Genomic DNA, 15413 nt, shown 5'->3' on the forward strand with positions numbered 1-15413 from the left:
GGAGGTAGACTGGGTTCAAACTCAGGTATCTTGCATGGCACAAGGCTATTTCCCCTTGAGCTAAAGCCAGGCATCCTGCATGGCACAAGGCTATTATCCCATTGAGCTAAAATCTAGGCATTAGGCTCAGTGAGCAAACGCAAGTCTTCATGTCTCAAGCAAGATTACTGATCACATTTTACAGAACCACCTCCATTACACCTGCAAAGCCTTATTCTTTACTGCACAGTATAAGGCATGGTTTAGCAAGGACTGATTGAAACGAGACTATGCACTTTGTTTTATGGCACCAATTATGACGTAATCAGAGAGATTTCATTATGAGTTCCATTGAGGAGCTGTATCTGTCCCCGGATTCCGGAAGCCTGGAATCACAGGGTGTAAAACAAGGGACTTTGGTCAAAAGGAATTGCTGTGTCTTGTGAGTGACGGATGCTTCTAAAACAGCACTGGACCGAATAGCACAGACGGGAATGCACAGAAGACATCCCCACTCAGGTAAGGATATTAATGAATATATCTCTGGATAACGAACGGTTAATTGTTAATGCTGGTCCCGTGTCGCTCAGTTGGTAGAGCACTGGGGTTTGGGTTCGATTCCCACAAGGGACCAGTATGAAAATGTATGCACTCACTACTACTGTAAGTCGCTCTGGATAAGAGCGCCTGCTCAGCGACTGGAATGTAAACGATACCTTCATGTTTGTCTGATTTCGGTAAGATCTTACTAACTCAGATTGAGTCACAGACAGTCTTGCTAAGTGTAGGGATGGAGTATGTGTTAGCTTTTGCTAACTTTCATTTGGCAACTCTTAAATACAATATGCAAACTTTGGATTGCATAGCAAAGGACTTCACAAATTGGATACGTAGAAGATGATGTACCAGGATATAAAAAGTATACCTGTAACCCTTTAGGTATGTCGTGTACGGGTGTTCCGGTGGTAAACAGGTGTAGTCAGTAGTAAACAGGTGTAGACAGTAGTAAACAGGTGTAGTCAGTGGTAAACAGGTGTAGTCAGTAGTAAACAGGTGTAGTCAGTGTTAAACAGGTGTAGTCAGTGGTAAACAGGTGTAGTCAGTGGTAAACAGGTGTAGTCAGTGTTAAACAGGTGTAGTCAGTGGTGAACAGGTGTAGTCAGTGTAAACAGGTGTAGTCAGTGGTAAACAGGTGTAGCTAGTGGTAAACAGGTGTAGTCAGTGGTAAACAGGTGTAGTCAGTAGTAAACAGGTGTAGTCAGTAGTAAACAGGTGTAGTCAGTGGTAAACAGGTGTAGTCAGTAGTAAACAGGTGTAGTCAGTGGTAAACAGGTGTAGTCAGTGGTAAACAGGTGTAGTCAGTAGTAAACAGGTGTAGTCAGTAGTAAACAGGTGTAGTCAGTGGTAAACAGGTGTAGTCAGTGGTAAACAGGTGTAGTCAGTGGTAAACAGGTGTAGTCAGTGTTAAACAGGTGTAGTCAGTGGTGAACAGGTGTAGTCAGTGTTAAACAGGTGTAGTCAGTGGTAAACAGGTGTAGTCAGTAGTAAACAGGTGTAGTCAGTGGTAAACAGGTGTAGTCAGTGGGTAAACAGGTGTAGTCAGTAGTAAACAGGTGTAGTCAGTAGTAAACAGGTGTAGTCAGTGCAGGTGTAGTCAGTGGTAACAGGTGTAGTCAGTGGTAAATTGGTGTAGTCAGTTGTAAACAGGTGTAGTCAGTAGGTAAACAAGTGTAGTCAGTGGTAAACAGGTGTAGTCAGTGGTATACAGGTGTAGTCAGTAGTAAACAGGTGTAGTCAGTGGTAAACAGGTGTAGTCAGTAGTAAACAGGTGTAGTCAGTGCAGGTGTAGTAAGTGGTAAACAGGTGTAGTCAGTGGTAAACAGGTGTAGTCAGTGGTAAACAGGTGTAGTCAGTGGTAAACAGGTGTAGTCAGTGGTAAACAGGTGTAGTCAGTGGTAAACAGGTGTCCCAGTGGTAAACAGGTGTAGTCAGTAGTAAACAGGTGTAGTCAGTGGTAAACAGGTGTAGTCAGTGGGGAACAGGTGTAGTCAGTGGTGAACAGGTGTAGTCAGTAGTAAACAGGTGTAGTCAGTGGTAAACAGGTGTAGTCAGTGGTAAACAGGTGGAGTCAGTGGGGAACAGGTGTAGTCAGTGGTAAACAGGTGTAGTCAGTGGGTAAACAGGTGTAGTCAGTGGTCAGTGGTAAACAGGTGTAGTCAGTGGTCAGTGGTAAACAGGTGTAGTCAGTAGTAAACAGGTGTAGTCAGTGGTAAACAGGTGTAGTCAGTGGTAAACAGGTGTAGTCAGTGGTCAGTGGTAAACAGGTGTAGTCAGTAGTAAACAGGTGTAGTCAGTGGTCAGAGGTAAACAGGTCTAGTCAGTGGTCAGTGGTAAACAGGTGTAGTCAGTGGTAAACAGGTGTAGTCAGTGGTCAGAGGTAAACAGGTCTAGTCAGTGGTCAGTGGTAAACAGGTGTAGTCAGTGGTAAACAGGTGTAGTCAGTGGTAAACAGGTGTAGTCAGTGGTCAGTGGTAAACAGGTGTAGTCAGTGGTAAACAGGTGTAGTCAGTGGTAAACAGGTGTAGTCAGTGGTAAACAGGTGTAGTCAGTAGTAAACAGGTGTAGTCAGTGGTCAGTGGTAAACAGGTGTAGTCAGTAGTAAACAGGTGTAGTCAGTGGTCAGTGGTAAACAGGTCTAGTCAGTGGTAAACAGGTGTAGTCAGTGGTCAGTTGTAAACAGGTGTAGTCAGTAGTAAACAGGTGTAGTCAGTGGTATACAGGTGTAGTCAGTAGTAAACAGGTGTAGTCAGTAGTAAACAGGTGTAGTCAGTAGTAAACAGGTGTAGTCAGTGGTAAACAGGTGTAGTCAGTAGTAAACAGGTGTAGTCAGTGGTAAACAGGTGTAGTCAGTAGTGAACAGGTGTAGTCAGTAGTAAACAGGTGTAGTCATTGGTCAGTGGTAAACAGGTGTAGTCAGTGGTCAGTGGTAAACAGGTGTAGTCAGTAGTAAACAGGTGTAGTCAGTGGTAAACAGGTGTAGTCAGTAGTAAACAGGTGTAGTCAGTGGTAAACAGGTGTAGTCAGTGGTCAGTGGTAAACAGGTGTAGTCAGTAGTAAACAGGTGTAGTCAGTGGTAAACAGGTGTAGTCAGTGGTAAACAGGTGTAGTCAGTGGTAAACAGGTGTAGTCAGTAGTAAACAGGTGTAGTCAGTGGTCAGTGGTAAACAGGTCTAGTCAGTGGTAAACAGGTGTAGTCAGTAGTAAACAGGTGTAGTCAGTGGTAAACAGGTGTACAGTAGTAAACAGGTGTAGTCAGTGGTCAGTGGTAAACAGGTGTAGTCAGTGGGAAACAGGTGTAGTCAGCAGTAAACAGGTGTAGTCAGTGTGTAAACAGGTGTAGTCAGTGGTAAACAGGTGTAGTCAGTGGTAAACAGGTGTAGTCAGTGGTAAACAGGTGTAGTCAGTGGTAAACAGGTCTTGTCAGTAGTAAACAGGTGTAGCTAGTGGTAAACAGGTGTAGTCAGTGGTAAACAGGTCTAGTCAGTGGGTAAACAGGTGTAGTCAGTAGTAAACAGGTGTAGTCAGTGGTGGTAGCCTGTGACTGTTCTATCAAAGCACTGAGGACCATTAAACATTAACAGGATCATATGACAGACTGTGAAATCACACACCTAGTGTAACAGTACTGGCTCCCTCTACTTTTAGATGATGTACCAGGATATTAACAGTATACCTGTGTAACCCTTTAGTATGTGGTGTACAGGTGTCCCAGTGGTAAATAGGTGTAGTCAGTAGTAAACAGGTGTAGTCAGTGGGTAAACAGGTGTCCCAATGGTAAACAGGTGTAGTCAGTGGTAAACAGGTGTAGTCAGTAGTAAACAGGTGTAGTCAGTGGGTAAACAGGTGTAGTCAGTAGTAAACAGGTGTAGTCAGTAGTAAACAGGTATAGTCAGTAGTTAACAGGTGTAGTCAGTGGTAAACAGGTGTAGTCAGTGGGTAAACAGGTGTAGTCAGTAGTAAACAGGTGTAGTCAGTAGTAAACAGGTGTAGTCAGTGCAGGTGTAGTCAGTGGTAAATTGGTGTAGTCAGTAGTAAACAGGTGTAGTCAGGGCAGGTGTAGTCAGTGGTAACAGGTGTAGTCAGTGGTAAATTGGTGTAGTCAGTTGTAAACAGGTGTAGTCAGTAGGTAAACAGGTGTAGTCAGTGGTAAACAGGTGTAGTCAGTGGTATACAGGTGTAGTCAGTAGTAAACAGGTGTAGTCAGTGGTAAACAGGTGTAGTCAGTAGTAAACAGGTGTAGTCAGTGCAGGTGTAGTCAGTGGTAACAGGTGTAGTCAGTGGTAAATTGGTGTAGTCAGTAGTAAACAGGTGTAGTCAGTGCAGGTGTAGTCAGTGGTAACAGGTGTAGTCAGTGGTAAACAGGTATAGTCAGTGGTAAACAGGTATAGTCAGTGGTAAACAGGTGTAGTCAGTAGTAAACAGGTGTAGTCAGTGGTAAACAGGTGTAGTCAGTGGTAAACAGGTGTAGTCAGTGGGTAAACAGGTGTAGTCAGTGGTCAGTGGTAAACAGGTATAGTCAGTGGGTAAACAGGTGTAGTCAGTGGTAAACAGGTGTAGTCAGTGGTAAACAGGTGTAGTCAGTGGGTAAACAGGTGTAGTCAGTGGTAAACAGGTGTAGTCAGTGGGTAAACAGGTGTAGTCAGTGGTCAGTGGTAAACAGGTATAGTCAGTGGGTAAACAGGTGTAGTCAGTGGTAAACAGGTGTAGTCAGTGGTAAACAGGTGTAGTCAGTGGTAAGCAGGTGTAGTCAGTGGTAAACAGGTGTAGTCAGTGGGTAAACAGGTGTAGTCAGTGGTAAACAGGTGTAGTCAGTGGTAAATAGGTGTAGTCAGTGGTAAACAGGTGTAATCAGTGGTAAACAGGTATAGTCAGTGGTAAACAGGTGTAGTCAGTGGGTAAACAGGTGTAGTCAGTGGTAAACAGGTGTAGTCAGTGCAGATGTAGTCAGTGGTAAACGGGTGTAGTCAGTGGGTAAACAGGTGTTGTCATTGGTAAATAGGTGTAGTCAGTAGTAAACATGTGTAGTCAGTGGTAAACAGGTGTAGTCAGTAGTAAACAGGTGTAGTCATTGGTAAACAGGTGTAGTCAGTGGTAAACAGGTGTAGTCAGTGGTAAACAGGTGTAGTCAGTGGTAAACAGGTGTAGTCAGTGGTAAACAGGTGTCCCAGTGGTAAACAGGTGTAGTCAGTAGTAAACAGGTGTAGTCAGGTGGTAAACAGGTGTAGTCAGTGGTAAACAGGTGTAGTCAGTGGGGAACAGGTGTAGTCAGTAGTAAACAGGTGTAGTCAGTGGTATACAGGTGTAGTCAGTAGTAAACAGGTGTAGTCAGTAGTAAACAGGTGTAGTCAGTAGTAAACAGGTGTAGTCAGTGGTAAACAGGTGTAGTCAGTGGTAAACAGGTGGAGTCAGTGGGGAACAGGTGTAGTCAGTGGTAAACAGGTGTAGTCAGTGGGTAAACAGGTGTAGTCAGTGGTCAGTGGTAAACAGGTGTAGTCAGTGGTCAGTGGTAAACAGGTGTAGTCAGTAGTAAACAGGTGTAGTCAGTGATAAACAGGTGTAGTCAGTGGTCAGTGGTAAACAGGTGTAGTCAGTAGTAAACAGGTGTAGTCAGTGGTAAACAGGTGTAGTCAGTGGTCAGTGGTAAACAGGTGTAGTCACTAGTAAACAGGTGTAGTCAGTGGTAAACAGGTGTAGTCAGTGGTAGACAGGTGTAGTCAGTGGTAAACAGGTGTAGTCTGTAGTAAACAGGTGTAGTCAGTGGTCAGTGGTAAACAGGTCTAGTCAGTGGTAAACAGGTGTAGTCAGTAGTAAACAGGTGTAGTCAGTGGTAAACAGGTGTACAGTAGTAAACAGGTGTAGTCAGTGGTCAGTGGTAAACAGGTGTAGTCAGTGGGAAACAGGTGTAGTCAGCAGTAAACAGGTGTAGTCAGTGTGTAAACAGGTGTAGTCAGTGGTAAACAGGTGTAGTCAGTGGTAAACAGGTGTAGTCAGTGGTAAACAGGTGTAGTCAGTGGTAAACAGGTCTAGTCAGTAGTAAACAGGTGTAGCTAGTGGTAAACAGGTGTAGTCAGTGGTAAACAGGTCTAGTCAGTGGGTAAACAGGTGTAGTCAGTAGTAAACATGTGTAGTCAGTGGTAAACAGGTGTAGTCAGTAGTAAACAGGTGTAGTCAGTGGTGGTAGCCTGTGACTGTTCTATCAAAGCACTGAGGACCATTAAACATTAACAGGATCATATGACAGACTGTGAAATCACACACCTAGTGTAACAGTACTGGCTCCCTCTACTTTTAGATGATGTACCAGGATATTAACAGTATACCTGTGTAACCCTTTAGTATGTGGTGTACAGGTGTCCCAGTGGTAAATAGGTGTAGTCAGTAGTAAACAGGTGTAGTCAGTGGGTAAACAGGTGTCCCAATGGTAAACAGGTGTAGTCAGTGGTAAACAGGTGTAGTCAGTAGTAAACAGGTGTAGTCAGTAGGTAAACAGGTGTAGTCAGTAGTAAACAGGTGTAGTCAGTAGTAAACAGGTATAGTCAGTAGTTAACAGGTGTAGTCAGTGGTAAACAGGTGTAGTCAGTGGGTAAACAGGTGTAGTCAGTAGTAAACAGGTGTAGTCAGTAGTAAACAGGTGTAGTCAGTGCAGGTGTAGTCAGTGGTAAATTGGTGTAGTCAGTAGTAAACAGGTGTAGTCAGTGCAGGTGTAGTCAGTGGTAACAGGTGTAGTCAGTGGTAAATTGGTGTAGTCAGTTGTAAACAGGTGTAGTCAGTAGGTAAACAGGTGTAGTCAGTGGTAAACAGGTGTAGTCAGTGGTATACAGGTGTAGTCAGTAGTAAACAGGTGTAGTCAGTGGTAAACATGTGTAGTCAGTAGTAAACAGGTGTAGTCAGTGCAGGTGTAGTCAGTGGTAACAGGTGTAGTCAGTGGTAAATTGGTGTAGTCAGTAGTAAACAGGTGTAGTCAGTTCAGGTGTAGTCAGTGGTAACAGGTGTAGTCAGTGGTAAACAGGTATAGTCAGTGGTAAACAGGTATAGTCAGTGGTAAACAGGTGTAATCAGTAGTAAACAGGTGTAGTCAGTGGTAAACAGGTGTAGTCAGTGGTAAACAGGTGTAGTCAGTGGGTAAACAGGTGTAGTCAGTGGTCAGTGGTAAACAGGTATAGTCAGTGGGTAAACAGGTGTAGTCAGTGGTAAACAGGTGTAGTCAGTGGTAAACAGGTGTAGTCAGTGGGTAAACAGGTGTAGTCAGTGGTAAACAGGTGTAGTCAGTGGGTAAACAGGTGTAGTCAGTGGTCAGTGGTAAACAGGTATAGTCAGTGGGTAAACAGGTGTAGTCAGTGGTAAACAGGTGTAGTCAGTGGTAAACAGGTGTAGTCAGTGGTAAACAGGTGTAGTCAGTGGTAAACAGGTGTAGTCAGTGGGTAAACAGGTGTAGTCAGTGGTAAACAGGTGTAGTCAGTGGTAAACAGGTGTAGTCAGTGGTAAACAGGTGTAGTCAGTGGTAAACAGGTATAGTCAGTGGTAAACAGGTGTAGTCAGTGGGTAAACAGGTGTAGTCAGTGGTAAACAGGTGTAGTCAGTGCAGGTGTAGTCAGTGGTAAACGGGTGTAGTCAGTGGGTAAACAGGTGTAGTCATTGGTAAATAGGTGTAGTCAGTAGTAAACAGGTGTAGTCAGTGGTAAACAGGTGTAGTCAGTAGTAAACAGGTGTAGTCATTGGTAAACAGGTGTAGTCAGTGGTAAACAGGTGTAGTCAGTGGTAAACAGGTGTAGTCAGTGGTAAACAGGTGTAGTCAGTGGTAAACAGGTGTCCCAGTGGTAAACAGGTGTAGTCAGTAGTAAACAGGTGTAGTCAGGTGGTAAACAGGTGTAGTCAGTGGTAAACAGGTGTAGTCAGTGGGGAACAGGTGTAGTCAGTGGGGAACAGGTGTAGTCAGTGGTAAACAGGTGTAGTCAGTGGGTAAACAGGTGTAGACAGTGGTCAGTGGTAAACAGGTGTAGTCAGTGGTCAGTGGTAAACAGGTGTAGTCAGTAGTAAACAGGTGTAGTCAGTGGTCAGTGGTAAACTGGTGTAGTTAGTGGTCAGTGGTAAACAGGTGTAGTCAGTAGTAAACAGGTGTAGTCAGTGGTAAACAGGTGTAGTCAGTGGTAAACAGGTGTAGTCAGTGGTCAGTGGTAAACAGGTGTAGTCAGTAGTAAAACGGGGTAGTCAGTGGTATACAGGTGTAGTCAGTAGTAAACAGGTGTAGTCAGTAGTAAACAGGTGTAGTCAGTGGTAAACAGTTGGCCCAGTGGTATACAGGTATAGTCAGTGGTAAACAGGTGTAGTCAGTAGTAAACAGGTGTAGTCAGTAGTAAACAGGTGCAGTCAGTGGTCAGTGGTAAACAGGTGTAGTCAGTGGTCAGTGGTAAACAGGTGTGGTCAGTAGTATACAGGTGTAGTCAGTGGTATACAGGTGTAGTCAGTAGTAAACAGGTGTAGTCAGTAGTAAACTGGTGTAGTCAGTGGTAAACAGGTGTAGTCAGTAGTAAACAGGTGTAGTCAGTGGTATACAGGTGTAGTCAGTAGTAAACAGGTGTAGTCAGTAGTAAACAGGTGTAGTCAGTAGTAAACAGGTGTAGTCAGTGGGTAAACAGGTGTAGTCATTGGTAAACAGGTGTAGTCAGTGGGGAACAGGTGTAGTCAGTTGGGAACAGGTGTAGTCAGTGGTAAACAGGTGTAGTCAGTGGGTAAACAGGTGTAGTCAGTGGTCAGTGGTAAACAGGTGTAGTCAGTAGTAAACAGGTGTAGTCAGTGGTAAACAGGTGTAGTCAGTGGTCAGTGGTAAACTGGTGTAGTTTGTGGTCAGTGGTAAACAGGTGTAGTCAGTAGTAAACAGGTGTAGTCAGTGGTAAACAGGTGTAGTCAGTGGTAAACAGGTGTAGTCAGTAGTAAACAGGTGTAGTCAGTGGTAAACAGGTGTAGTCAGTAGTAAACAGGTGTAGTCAGTAGTAAACAGGTGTATTCAGTAGTAAACAGGTCTAGTCAGTGGTAAACAGGTGTAGTCAGTGGTAAACAGGTGTAGTCAGTGGTCAGTGGTAAACAGGTGTAGTCAGTAGTAAACAGGTGTAGTCAGTGGTAAACAGGTGTAGTCAGTAGTAAACAGGTGTAGTCAGTGGTAAACAGATGTAGTCAGTGGTAAACATGTGTAGTCAGTAGTAAACAGGTGTAGTCAGTGGTCAGTGGTAAACAGGTGTAGTCAGTAGTAAACAGGTGTACTCAGTGGTAAACAGGTGTCGTCAGTAGTAAACAGGTGCAGTCAGTGGTCAGTGGTAAACAGGTTTAGTCAGTGGTCAATGGTAAACAGGTGTAGTCAGTAGTAAACAGGTGTAGTCAGTGGTAAACAGGTCTAGTCAGTGGTAAACAGGTGTAGTCAGTAGTAAACAGGTGTAGTCAGTGGTAAACAGGTCTAGTCAGTGGTGTACAGGTGTAGTCAGTAGTAAACAGGTGTAGTCAGTAGTAAACAGGTGTAGTCAGTGGTCAGTTGTAAACAGGTGTAGTCAGTAGTAAACAGGTGTAGTCAGTGGTCAGTTGTAAACAGGTGTAGTCAGTAGTAAACAGGTGTAGTCAGTAGTAAACAGGTGTAGTCAGTGGTCAGTTGTAAACAGGTGTAGTCAGTAGTAAACAGGTGTAGTCAGTAGTAAACAGGTGTAGTCAGTAGTTAACAGGTGTAGTCAGTGGTAAACAGGTGTAGTCAGTGGTAAACAGGTGTAGTCAGTAGTAAACAGGTGTAGTCAGTGGTAAACAGGTGTCGTCAGTAGTAAACAGGTGTAGTCAGTAGTAAACAGGTGTAGTCAGTAGTAAACAGGTGTAGTCAGTGGTAAACAGGTGTAGTCAGTGGTCAGTGGTAAACAGGTGTAGTCAGTAGTAAACCGGTGTAGTCAGTGGTAAACAGGTGTATTCAGTAGTAAACAGGTGTAGTCAGTGGTAAACAGGTGTAGTCAGTGGTCAGTGGTAAACAGGTGTAGTCAGTAGTAAACAGGTGTAGTCAGTGGTAAACAGGTGTAGTCAGTGGTAAACAGGTGTAGTCAGTGGTAAACAGGTGTAGTCAGTAGTAAATGTCATTATGTGAATGCACCAATTTGTAAGTCGCTCTGGATAAGAGCGTCTGCTAAATGACTTAAATGTAAATGTAAATGTAAACAGGTGTAGTCAGTGGTCAGTGGTAAACAGGTCTAGTCAGTGGTAAACAGGTGTAGTCAGTAGTAAACAGGTGTAGTCAGTGGTAAACAGGTGTAGTCAGTGGTAAACAGGTGTAGTCAGTGGTCAGTGGTAAACAGGTGTAGTCAGTGGGAAACAGGTGTAGTCAGTGGTAAACAGGTGTAGTCAGTGTGTAAACAGGTGTAGTCAGTGGTAAACAGGTGTAGTCAGTGGTAAACAGGTGTAGTCAGTGGTAAACAGGTGTAGTCAGTGGTAAACAGGTGTAGTCAGTGGTAAACAGGTGTAGTCAGTAGTAAACAGGTGTAGTCAGTGGTGGTAGCCTGTGACTGTTCTATCAAAGCACTGAGGACCATTAAACATTAACAGGATCATATGACAGACTGTGAAATCACACACCTAGTGTAACAGTACTGGCTCCCTCTACTTTTAGATGATGTACCAGGATATTAACAGTATACCTGTGTAACCCTTTAGTATGTGGTGTACAGGTGTCCCAGTGGTAAATAGGTGTAGTCAGTAGTAAACAGGTGTAGTCAGTGGGTAAACAGGTGTCCCAATGGTAAACAGGTGTAGTCAGTGGGTAAACAGGTGTAGTCAGTAGTAAACAGGTGTAGTCAGTAGTAAACAGGTGTAGTCAGTAGTAAACAGGTATAGTCAGTAGTAAACAGGTGTAGTCAGTGGTAAACAGGTGTAGTCAGTGGGTAAACAGGTGTAGTCAGTAGTAAACAGGTGTAGTCAGTAGTAAACAGGTGTAGTCAGTGCAGGTGTAGTCAGTGGTAGGAGGTGTAGTCAGTGGTAAATTGGTGTAGTCAGTAGTAAACAGGTGTAGTCAGTGCAGGTGTAGTCAGTGGTAACAGGTGTAGTCAGTGGTAAATTGGTGTAGTCAGTTGTAAACAGGTGTAGTCAGTAGGCAAACAGGTGTAGTCAGTGGTAAACAGGTGTAGTCAGTGGTATGCAGGTGTAGTCAGTAGTAAACAGGTGTAGTCAGTGGTAAACAGGTGTAGTCAGTAGTAAACAGGTGTAGTCAGTGCAGGTGTAGTCAGTGGTAACAGGTGTAGTCAGTGGTAAATTGGTGTAGTCAGTAGTAAACAGGTGTAGTCAGTGCAGGTGTAGTCAGTGGTAAACAGGTATAGTCAGTGGTAAATTGGTGTAGTCAGTAGTAAACAGGTGTAGTCAGTGCAGGTGTAGTCAGTGGTAAACGGGTGTAGTCAGTGGGTAAACAGGTGTAGTCAGTGGTAAACAGGTGTAGTCAGTGCAGGTGTAGTCAGTGGTAAACGGGTGTAGTCAGTGGGTAAACAGGTGTAGTCAGTGGTAAACAGGTGTAGTCAGTGCAGGTGTAGTCAGTGGTAAACGGGTGTAGTCAGTGGGTAAACAGGTGTAGTCATTGGTAAACAGGTGTAGTCAGTAGTAAACAGGTGTAGTCAGTGGTAAACAGGTGTAGTCAGTAGTAAACAGGTGTAGTCATTGGTAAACAGGTGTAGTCAGTGGTAAACAGGTGTAGTCAGTGGTAAACAGGTGTAGTCAGTGGTAAACAGGTGTAGTCAGTGGTAAACAGGTGTAGTCAGTGGTAAACAGGTGTCCCAGTGGTAAACAGGTGTAGTCAGTAGTAAACAGGTGTAGTCAGGTGGTAAACAGGTGTAGTCAGTGGTAAACAGGTGTAGTCAGTGGGGAACAGGTGTAGTCAGTGGGGAACAGGTGTAGTCAGTGGTAAACAGGTGTAGTCAGTTGGTAAACAGGTGTAGTCAGTGGTCAGTGGTCAGTGGTAAACAGGTGTAGTCAGTAGTAAACAGGTGTAGTCAGTGGTCAGTGGTAAACTGGTGTAGTTAGTGGCCAGTGGTAAACAGGTGTAGTCAGTAGTAAACAGGTGTAGTCAGTGGTAAACAGGTGTAGTCAGTGGTAAACAGGTGTAGTCAGTGGTCAGTGGTAAACAGGTGTAGTCAGTAGTAAACAGGTGTAGTCAGTGGTATACCGGTGTAGTCAGTAGTAAACAGGTGTAGTCAGTAGTAAACAGGTGTAGTCAGTGGTAAACAGTTGTCCCAGTGGTATACAGGTGTAGTCAGTGGTAAACAGGTGTAGTCAGTAGTAAACAGGTGTAGTCAGTGGTCAGTGGTAAACAGGTGTAGTCAGTAGTAAACAGGTGCAGTCAGTGGTCAGTGGTAAACAGGTGTAGTCAGTGGTCAGTGGTAAACAGGTGTAGTCAGTAGTAAACAGGTGTAGTCAGTGGTATACAGGTGTAGTCAGTAGTACACAGGTGTAGTCAGTAGTAAACAGGTGTAGTCAGTGGTATACAGGTGTAGTCAGTGGGTAAACAGGTGTAGTCAGTGGTAAACAGGTGTAGTCAGTGGGGAACAGGTGTAGTCAGTGGGGAACAGGTGTAGTCAGTGGTAAACAGGTGTAGTCAGTGGGTAAACAGGTGTAGTCAGTGGTCAGTGGTAAACAGGTGTAGTCAGTGGTCAGTGGTAAACAGGTGTAGTCAATAGTAAACAGGTGTAGTCAGTGATAAACAGGTGTAGTCAGTGGTCAGTGGTAAACTGGTGTAGTTAGTGGTCAGTGGTAAACAGGTGTAGTCAGTAGTAAACAGGTGTAGTCAGTAGTAAACAGGTATAGTCAGTAGTAAACAGGTGTAGTCAGTGGTAAACAGGTGTAGTCAGTGGTAAACATGTGTAGTCAGTGGTAAACAGGTGTAGTCAGTGGTCAGTGGTAAACAGGTGTAGTCAGTAGTATGCAGGTGTAGTCAGTGGTATACAGGTGTAGTCAGTAGTAAACAGGTGTAGTCAGTAGTAAACAGGTGTAGTCAGTGGTAAACAGGTGTAGTCATTGGTCAGTGGTAAACAGTTGTCCCAGTGGTAAACAGGTGTAGTCAGTAGTAAACAGGTGTAGTCAGTAGTAAACAGGTGTAGTCAGTAGTAAACAGGTGTAGTCAGTAGTAAACAGGTCTAGTCAGTGGTAAACAGGTGTAGTCAGTGGTAAACAGGTGTAGTCAGTAGTAAACAGGTGTAGTCAGTGGTCAGTGGTAAACAGGTGTAGTCAGTAGTAAACAGGTGTAGTCAGTGGTAAACAGGTGTAGTCAGTAGTAAACAGGTGTAGTCAGTGGTAACAGTTGTAGTCAGTAGTAAACAGGTGTAGTCAGTAGTAAACAGGTGTAGTCAGTGGTAACAGGTGTAGTCAGTGGTAACAGGTGTAGTCAGTAGTAAACAGGTGTAGTCAGTGGTAAACAGGTGTAGTCAGTAGTAAACAGGTGTAGTCAGTAGTAAACAGGTGTAGTCAGTGGTAACAGGTGTAGTCAGTGGTAACAGGTGTAGTCAGTAGTAAACAGGTGTAGTCATTGGTAAACAGGTGTAGTCAGTAGTAAACAGGTGTAGTCAGTAGTAAACAGGTGTAGTCAGTAGTAAACAGGTGTAGTCAGTGGTAAACAGGTGTAGTCAGTAGTAAACAGGTGTAGTCAGTGGTAAACAGGTCTAGTCAGTGGTAAACAGGTGTAGTCAGTAGTAAACAGGTGTAGTCAGTAGTAAACAGGTGTATTCAGTGGTCAGTGGTAAACAGGTGTAGTCAGTAGTAAACAGGTGTCCCAGTGGTAAACAGGTGTAGTCAGTGGTCAGTGGTAAACAGGTGTAGTCATTGGTAAACAGGTGTAGTCAGTAGTAAACAGGTGTAGTCAGTAGTAAACAGGTGTAGTCAGTGGTCAGTAGTAAACAGGTGTAGTCAGTGGTAAACAGGTGTAGTCAGTAGTAAACAGGTGTAGTCAGTGGTCAGTGGTAAACAGGTGTAGTCAGTAGTAAACAGGTGTCCCAGTGGTAAACAGGTGTAGTCAGTGGTCAGTGGTAAACAGGTGTAGTCAGTGGTAAACAGGTGTAGTCAGTAGTAAACAGGTGTAGTCAGTGGTCAGTGGTAAACAGGTGTAGTCAGTGGGAAACAGGTGTAGTCAGCAGTAAACAGGTGTAGTCAGTGGGTAAACAGGTGTAGTCAGTGGTAAACAGGTGTAGTCAGTGGGTAAACAGGTGTAGTCAGTGAGAAACAGGTGTAGTCAGTAGTAAACAGGTGTAGTCAGTGGTAAACAGGTGTAGTCAGCAGTAAACAGGTGTAGTCAGTGGTGAACAGGTGTAGTCAGTGGTCACGTTTACCTGTGTACAGTATTCCAGTTAGTAGCTCATATCCCACTTAAGGTCTTATTGGGGATAAACTGTTTACATGCTCCTTTGATATCCCCCTCACGATTATCACTGTATCCCTGAATAAACAGAATATTCCTTGTTTATGTTCATGTGGGTTAAATGGAACAGTATCTGAAATGTGGACAGTGACTGTAGCTCTATAACCTCTCACATTTAGTGTAATATAATATTTAACTCCTGCAGAATTCTGCATTTCTTGCAGTGACATTATGAAACAAATGTTCCTTTTGTCTTGGGAACATGAGTGGAGGAATATGATTTCTTTCTTTCAGTATCTCTTAATCGAAATGCGGATGTTGGAGTAATGTGTTATCTTTGACACTGTTATGCCAAGCGGACAGTATTTCAACCACGTAAAATATGCAACCGAGACGAACTGAAGTCTTGTCAGAAACGTTTTTTTTCCTTATTTTCTCAGCTTTTCATTTCTTTAAAACCAGTCAAACTGAGGACATTTTGCACAGGACCAATCTTTCTCCATTGTTTTGTGTTTTCTCCGCGGTCCCTAAACGAAACAGACAACTTTACCGGTGTTTTAACTAGTAGATTACTAATACATTCATTCTATCAATGTAAGACATTCTGGTGAGTACTACTTTATTTAGTCTGTCAATGTAAGACATTCTGGTGAGTACTACTTGATTTAGTCTATCAATGTAAGACATTCTGGTGAGTACTACTTGATTTAGTCTATCAATGTAAGACATTCTGGTGAGTACTACTTGATTTAGTCTATCAATGTAAGACATTCTGGTGAGTACTACTTGATTTAGTCTATCAATGTAAGACATTCTGGTGAGTACTACTTGATTTAGTCTTCTGTGGCAACAAGTTATGACAGAAGAGAAGCTGCAGGTATCTAACTATAGTTAATAATCAAATGGCCTACCAAATGTCAGAAATTATAATGTGCTCTACCAAATGTCAGAAATTATAATGTGCTCTACCAAATGTCAGAAATTATAATGTGCTCTACCAAATTTCAGAAATTATAAGCAGAAA

General features: G+C 43.5%; 1 protein-coding gene across 1 annotated transcript in view; it reads left to right on the top strand.

Moving 5' to 3' along the window:
- The first annotated feature begins 248 nt into the window (after positions 1 to 248).
- Positions 249 to 15413, top strand: part of xirp1 (xin actin binding repeat containing 1) — a 33865-nt gene continuing 18700 nt past the window's right edge. The window contains exon 1 of the mRNA XM_055865846.1: positions 249 to 498. The gene's annotated coding sequence lies outside the window, so the exon portion shown is untranslated. The remainder of the gene's footprint in view (positions 499 to 15413) is intronic.

This window comes from Salvelinus fontinalis, chromosome 17 (assembly GCF_029448725.1).
Source record: "Salvelinus fontinalis isolate EN_2023a chromosome 17, ASM2944872v1, whole genome shotgun sequence".
In the NCBI taxonomy this organism is placed as follows: domain Eukaryota; kingdom Metazoa; phylum Chordata; class Actinopteri; order Salmoniformes; family Salmonidae; genus Salvelinus; species Salvelinus fontinalis.